This window comes from Bos mutus, chromosome 16 (genome assembly GCF_027580195.1).
Source record: "Bos mutus isolate GX-2022 chromosome 16, NWIPB_WYAK_1.1, whole genome shotgun sequence".
NCBI lineage: Eukaryota > Metazoa > Chordata > Mammalia > Artiodactyla > Bovidae > Bos > Bos mutus.
This window is the reverse complement of record NC_091632.1, coordinates 28605009-28612357: the sequence shown is the minus strand read 5'-3', so window position 1 is coordinate 28612357 and position 7349 is coordinate 28605009. Positions and strand designations below refer to the sequence as shown.

General features: G+C 42.3%; 1 pseudogene; it reads right to left on the bottom strand.

The window, feature by feature from the left end:
• Positions 1 to 217: 217 nt before the first annotated feature.
• On the bottom strand, positions 218 to 1107 carry LOC102284181 (small ribosomal subunit protein eS4, X isoform-like; annotated as a pseudogene).
• Between the last annotated feature and the right edge of the window lie 6242 nt (positions 1108 to 7349).

The following is a 7349-nucleotide window of genomic DNA, read 5'->3' as shown; positions in this document are numbered from 1 at the left end:
AGGTGCAAAAATTTCATGGTCTAAAGGTATTGTAGTCATATAGAGTCTCTTCTCTTTCCACTGTGGAATTATGTTAAAAATCAATTATCCAAAGACATTTGAAAATAACCCACATATTTTCAAATCATGCCATATTACCTTCAATTAAGTATAAAGATCTTTCCAATCACATAACCTAGAGATCACTTCACTGTTGACTGCCAGTCTGTTATTTCTCTCATCCAGCAATGGTGGGATGGATGCCTTTTCCTTGGGGAAGAGATGTCTGTGGTTTGTTGCCTTTGCCAATAACAAAAATGTTAGTGAACCGGATGGCAAAGCTGTTGCCTTTGGCGTCTTTCACATGAACCATATCAAAGGAACCAGGAGGTCTCTTTCTGTTGGTGATCACACCAATTCTTCCCAGGTTAGCACCTCTGGTCACCATATACTGGTGGAATGGGTAAATCTTGTTTGTCTCCAAATCAGTCTGAACGGTGTTATTCACTTTGATGAGGAATCAGGGAGGTAGGTGGTATGAGCATCATGAGTTGCCAGATGAGGGATTCCTTTTGTGTCCACAAAGGTCTGTCTCACTTTGCGCAACTTGTACTTGGCTTCCTCAGGTGGACTACAATGAACAGCAAAGTGACCCTTGGTGTCACAGAAGAGAGGGGAATTCTCTCTGGTCTTGTTAAGGCTGATGACATCTATTAATCCAGCAGGGTAGGTTAGGTTACATCACTTTGGATCTCTGCCATCAGTCTTTTTTTTCTTTCTCTCTTGTATTTATTTATTTATTTGGTTGCACTGGGTTTTAGCTGTAGCGTGTTGGATCTAGTTCCCTGACCAGGGATAGAACCAGGGCCCCATGTGTTGGGAGCATGGAGTCTTAGCCACTGGACCACCAGGGGAGTCCCTGCCATCAATCTTAATAAACTGTCGCACAAGCAGATCTTCATCTCCTGTCAGAGCATACTTAAGTCTGTTCCTTAGAAAATGATGAGGGGGAGACTTTCCCTCAGGCATGTGGGGACTGGTAGATGGGCAAGGAACAAGCACATTGATCAGTTTTTCAGCGTCCAGGGCTTTGGAGTTGCTACGTGCTTCAGATGCTTCCTGAGACATTGAGTCATGGCGGTGCTAACCATGAAAAGAGCATTCTTTAACCCTTTTCAGCTCACCTAAACTTTCTTTGGGGTCAACTTGGTTCTTAAATTTACTTTGTTTTCTCAAACTGTAAAAATGAAAAATAATTTCTGATAATTGAGATCCATTCAAAATAGCAAATTCAAGATTTCAGTGTCTCCAAGTATAACCAGAAAAACAAGTGTAATGTAAACCCCTAAATTGTATTCCTTCATTCATCCTTTTGCTCATAATTTGATCAGTTTTCATTGACTACCATCTACCTGCTGGGATATTTGTTAAACTCAGGATAAACTGTGGTCTCTTGGGACTTCCATGTCATTAAACTGCAGTGCTGTGTGCTAGCTGTCGGTCATCCTGAAGATATGAGCAAGTGTTACTAAAACTCTTGTGGAGGTCACCCTTGCTGGACGAGAAAATTTGCGTTGGTTTTTGGAGAAAGTGGCCTATGAGCTGTAAGCTGAGTAGGAGCAAGCCATGGAAAGAGCAAGGAGTTACTGCAGTGACATTATATGTTTGGGAGCAGCTGGTTCAATGGTAGAGAGGCACAGCTGAGTGAAAATTCAGGCGAGTAACATGTATACAGTGGAACATTGAGTAAGAATAGTGTGTGACAAATGGAAGACTAGGAGAGAGCATTGTACGCCACACTGACTTGGCGTTCTCTCCTAAAGTATTCCTAAAGCCTTTTAAGGGTTTTAACCATTGGATTGCGGTGATCAGATCTGGTTTTTGAATGACAGTGCCAGTAGGAGTGTGGCAAATAGATTGAGAATAGGGTATGATAACTGTGATGTGGAATCAAGTTAGAACTGTTATAGTAATCCAGGCAAGAAGTGATGAGGTCCTGAGCTGTACTGTTAGCTATTTCCCAAAGACATAAAAATAATTTTTTTTCCTCAATTCTGGGCCAGATATTTTAAACTGTTACTTAGAGGAAAGCAGAATACCTATTTATAGGCAAGGCTAGTTCTTTTCATTTTCTTTCTCATTAAAAAAAAATTAGCCCATCAATGCAATTTCAAAGCCATATGGTATTTTAGAACTTCCTAAGGAAAAAAAAAATGGACAAGTCGATATTAAATCATCCATGCTTACAAATGGACTACTCTTTTTTCAGGCAACCCTCTGTAGTTTACAGTGAAATGGCTTCCCTGTAGCTCAGCTGGTACAGAATCCACCTGCAATGCAGGAGACCCTGGTTTGATTCCTGGCTCAGGAAGATCCACTGGAGAAGGGATAGGCTACCCACTCTAGTATTCTGGCCTGGAGAATCCCATGGACACTGGCAGACTACAGTCCATAGGGTCGCAAAGGGTCGGACATGACTGAAGCGACTTAGCAGAGCAATCTGTAGATTAACTAGAACCAAACCTATACATTTCAATAGTAACATATGTTCTGTTATCTGCCAATCTATTTTCAAGTCTGTATGAGTATGACTGTATGCCACCATGAACGAATGAACAGGAAAGATCAAAGTCATTTGATCTGGTTCTGTGGTTTATAAAATTCAAATCAATATGAAGAGAAAATGGCAGGCATCAGACATCCGTCTCTGCTTGTACCAGGTCATACACTGTAATTCTATCCAAGTACAAGTTTCCATGGTAAACAGGGCAAGACTTGCCAACACTTCACAGGCTTCCAAAAAGAAGCTACGTCCTCCTGGGGGAACTTTGTAACTGGAAAAGAAAACCTTCACAGATGAAATCTGCAGCAAAATCAAGTCAAAGACGGTATTTCTGCAGCAGGCCTTTTGCCAAATGTCTCATCAACAAATATGGCACTGGCAGTGACCCGTCCTAGGGTAAAGGTGGTTTATAAAATGCTCCTGCCAAACCTTGTTTTTATTTGCACACAGCTTCCTAGGGGGGAAAAAAAAACAAATATCTGACTTTGAGTTGAAATTTTCCACATTTCATCCCAATCCAAAGGTTACTTAAAAAGTTTTTTTTTTGGAAAGTTGAAGTAAAGTCAAGTGAAATTTGTAAAGTTTAGTCATCTGAGGAGGTATGCGTACACAAAGATCTCAGTGAGTAACACAAAAAAATTACATTTTCCTTTTGCTTGTGACTTTTGAAAGACTAAATCCTTTTGGCTTTTTCTTTTGAAACCCTGTCTCAGTTACAAGGACAGGAAACCAACCATTTTTCTTTTTCAATTTATTCCAACAGTTTTTCTCCTAGGAAGAACTAATAAAATTTGTTGTTGTTTGTCGTGCTCAGACCCTCAGTCGTGTCTGACTCTTTGTGACCCCATTGACTGTAGCTGCCAGGCTCCTCTGTCCACGGGGTTTCCCAGGCAAGAATACTGGAGTTGGGTGCCATTTCCTCCTCCAGGGATCTTCCTCACCCAGGGATCGAACTCTTATGTCTCTAACATCTTACATCTCTTATGTCTCCTGCATTGGCAAGCAGATTCTTTACCACTAGGGACACCTGGGAAGCCCCATTAAAATAAGACTTTACATATTAAATCCACTAGTAGCAAAAAAAAATTTAGAATGTCCTCACATACACATACATTTGAGAGAAAAATATATTTTCAAATCATGAGCATAATTCAAATGAATTCGACAAATCTGCTAAGTACCAGGCACTGAGAGTTCAGTGTTCCAGGTATATAAAGCTTAATAAGGCAAGTCCTGCCCTCCAGAAATATATTATTTGGTAGTGGAGATAAAAGTAATAACAATGGCAATAATGCAAGGCAGAATATAGTAAGCATAGAGGTATAAGCAAAGTGATATAGGACCACAAAAATGGAGAAATTAATGTTGATTGGAGGATGGGGATGGTTTATTCTGAGTTTTGAAGGACTGAGAATGACAAAGATCAGTGAGTCAGGAAGGACATTTCAGACTAGAGACCAGTGTGAGCACATGAATGGAGGTTAGAGATGGGACTAGTCAAGGTGGCTGCCAAGTTGGATATGACAGAGGATGGAGTAGAAAATCAAGTTACGAAAAGTTGAAAAGTTAGGTTCAAAGTTTCTCAGTGGGTGTGCTACTGGTTTTAGGGGGTGAATGGGTCTTTGCTTTCTTAGGGAGTGTGTGTCTTCTAAAAGTCATCAGTGCTCCATGGCATTTTGACCAATAAAAAGAATTCTCAAACATTTTCAAACCCATCCTGGGGACAGGCAGTATCAACCCTGCAGAAAATGACTGAAGGTGGCTTGGATTCCAAATCTGGGGGCAGTCCTTAGTCCTGTATGTAGGTGCTGAGTATCTACTAAACCAGTTCTGACTAGAGCAAGGGCCTGAGCAGGCCTTGGATTCAGGACAATGATCTCTGGAGATTGAATCAAAGAAGAGAAAGAATGGGATAATCAAGTCAGTCTATTGCAATAGTCTAGAGAAGAGTCAATGTGGACTTGAAGTTAAGACTCTCATCACTTTCATGCTTGAAAACATTAATATACATCAGTATTATTATTATTAAAATCGTCATTGAATTTGTTACAACATTGCTCCTGTTTTATGTGTTGTCTTTTTTAGCCACAAGGCACTTGGGATCTTAGCTTCCTGACCAGGGATGGAACCCACATCCTCTGGATTGGAAGGTGAAGTCTTAACCACTGGACCACCAGGGAAGTCCCTATTACTGTTTTTGCCTCTGCTACTCCATAGCACTGCCTTGTAGAATTCTCGGTGCTATAGCTGCTCTCCTGTTATTTCTCTTCCCCCAAATTAATATCATATGGTAAAGTCAGTATTTCAAAAACAAGATTTTTAGAGGGTGATCAAAACACCCTCTCTACAACACACTTTCTAATTATAGCATAAACACGTGGGGGTGTGGAAAGCTCTATTTAAAAAACAAGACAGAAAGAATGCTGTTTCTCTGTTTTGTTTTAGATAGTGTTTGGATTCTTTCACTTCTTGAGAGGTTTTTTTTTTTTTTTTTCTTTCCCTCTCTCTTTTTAAAAGAAAGGCTCTGTTGACAGTAGACTGAAAAGTTTTGAATCCCAGATGTCAGTCCAATGGAAACTCAAAGTGGATAGGCAGATGGAGTCTCTCAGAAGCACCACCAGTTGCCAGAACAGAAGACCGTGCCCAAGGCAAGGGAGGCAAGTGGGTCATGTTGCTGCTTGGATGTGTGCAGGTGATGGCGAGGGGTGGAGAGCACGGCTGCCCCCACGGAAGCCCAGTCTGCACGTCTCTAAAGGGCGTCCTGAGTCAGCAAAGCGGCTGAAATCACACCCTCTAACGGGTCCTCTCTCATCTACATTGCTGCCTTCTTGTTTCCCCAAGGGACTTTGGAAGGGACCCACTCCAGTATTCTTGCCTAGGAAGTCCCATGGACAGAGGAGCCTGGTGGGCTATACAGTCCATGGGGTTGCAAAGAGTTGGACACAACTTATGGACTAAATAACAACAACAACAAATATTGACAGAAGATCACCCACAGATATGTTATGCTTAACTTTTTTTTTTTTGTAAAAAACCCTCTTCAGGAAACTTTCAGGTGTTTTTTCGTGGGAAACAAAATGGGATTTCAGGCCTCATTAAGCAACTGAAAACTTGTACCAAATCTACGAGAGGCTTGAGGACTTGAAATCACAAATTCGAATCTGATCCGAGTCATTAGTGAGGCTCTCATTCTCCAAACCTCATCTGAACTTTCAACTAGGTTCCTGTTAAGGGTCTCTGAAACGGGCTTGGGCCCCCACTCATGTTTTCCAGGGCTCTATTCCCTTCAGTTTTTTCTTGTGCAAAATTGTTAATTTTTCTCTTCATTGAAGAACATACTGAAAAAAAATGATTATAACTTTTTTTAATTTCCTGATACTTTCTATGTTATAAAGCATTTATATATATATATTAACCAAGGAATGATGCTAAAGCTGAAACTCCAGTACTTTGGCCACCTCATGTGAAGAGTTGACTCATTGGAAAAGACTCTGATGCTAGGAGGGATTGGGGGCAGGAGGAGAAGGGGACGACAGAGGATGAGATGGCTGGATGGCATCACCGACTCGATGGACCCGAGTTTGAGTGAACTCCAGGAGTTGGTGATGGACAGGGAGGCCTGGCGTGCTGCGATTCATAGGGTCGTGAAGAGTCGGACACGACTGAGCGACTGAACTGAACTGAACTGAATTGAACCCATTAAATACTTTGAAGCTCAGAGGATTAAGGTACTTACCCAAGGTCACAGAATGGAAATCCCAGAACTCACATCCAGGTCTTTTTGACTCTGAGCTCATGTGTTCCCCTCAACAGTTTGCTACTCAGTTACCAGCACTTTGATCCCTGAACTGATGCTAAGGAGGGCCACAGTTTCTGAGCAGTATGATCTCCCAGTTCTGACCCAGGAATCAGTTGCTTCGAATAATGAGAATTGGTTCCATTGGCAGTTTCCAAAACTGTCTTTTAGAAATTGCTATTATGGCAACAGCTTTTGTGGTTCCTGACCGTCAGTGGCAGGAGAGGCCAGGGGCCCAGCTCCAGGTGCCCCTTCCTCCCTACGTGGCTGCATTCAGTGACTCCCAGCAGCATGTTCTCCTGGCTGTGGTAAACTCCCACTTGCTCCTGTTAGCAGCTTTTGAAAGGTCCTCTGGGTCATTCCAGAGTTTCTTGCTTCCTGGCATAGCTCCTTGGCAAGTAGACAGTGCAGCGTCACCACCTCAGCACCACCTCTAAGGGCAGACCTCAGTTCCGGTGTTCGACAGCAACTTGTGTCTTCAACTAAGCCCCCGAAGTGACTTAGGGGAAGCAAGGCTCCATAAAGGTCCACAATGTCATGCTGGGATTTGCTGGACTCTGAGACAGATTTAGGTCTCCTGAGTCTCCACTGGTTCGGAGTGAGTGCCTTGACATTCTTCTTTCAGAAGGCACATGTGTTGCCTGTAAAATTTTTCTCTACATGATCAGTCCTCCCTTATTGTGTGGTGAAATGAGCCCCGGAAACCGCCCTAGGCATCTCCAAACGGTTTAGCGCTCATAATTTTCTAACAGTGACCCTGGGTTATGTAGAAACTCAAAATTTCTCTTCATAACCAGTTAGCAATAAGAGTAGGGTGAGGTTTATTTAGGGCTTGCACCATGCCAAACCCTAAAGAAAGTTAGTTTAATTTAGTCACTCAGTCGTGTCCGACTCTTTGCAAGCCCATGGACTGTAGCCTACCAGGCTCCTCCATCCATGGGATTTTCCAGGCAAGAGTACTGAAGTGTGTAGCCATTTCCTTCTACAGAGGATCTTCCCAACCCAGGGATC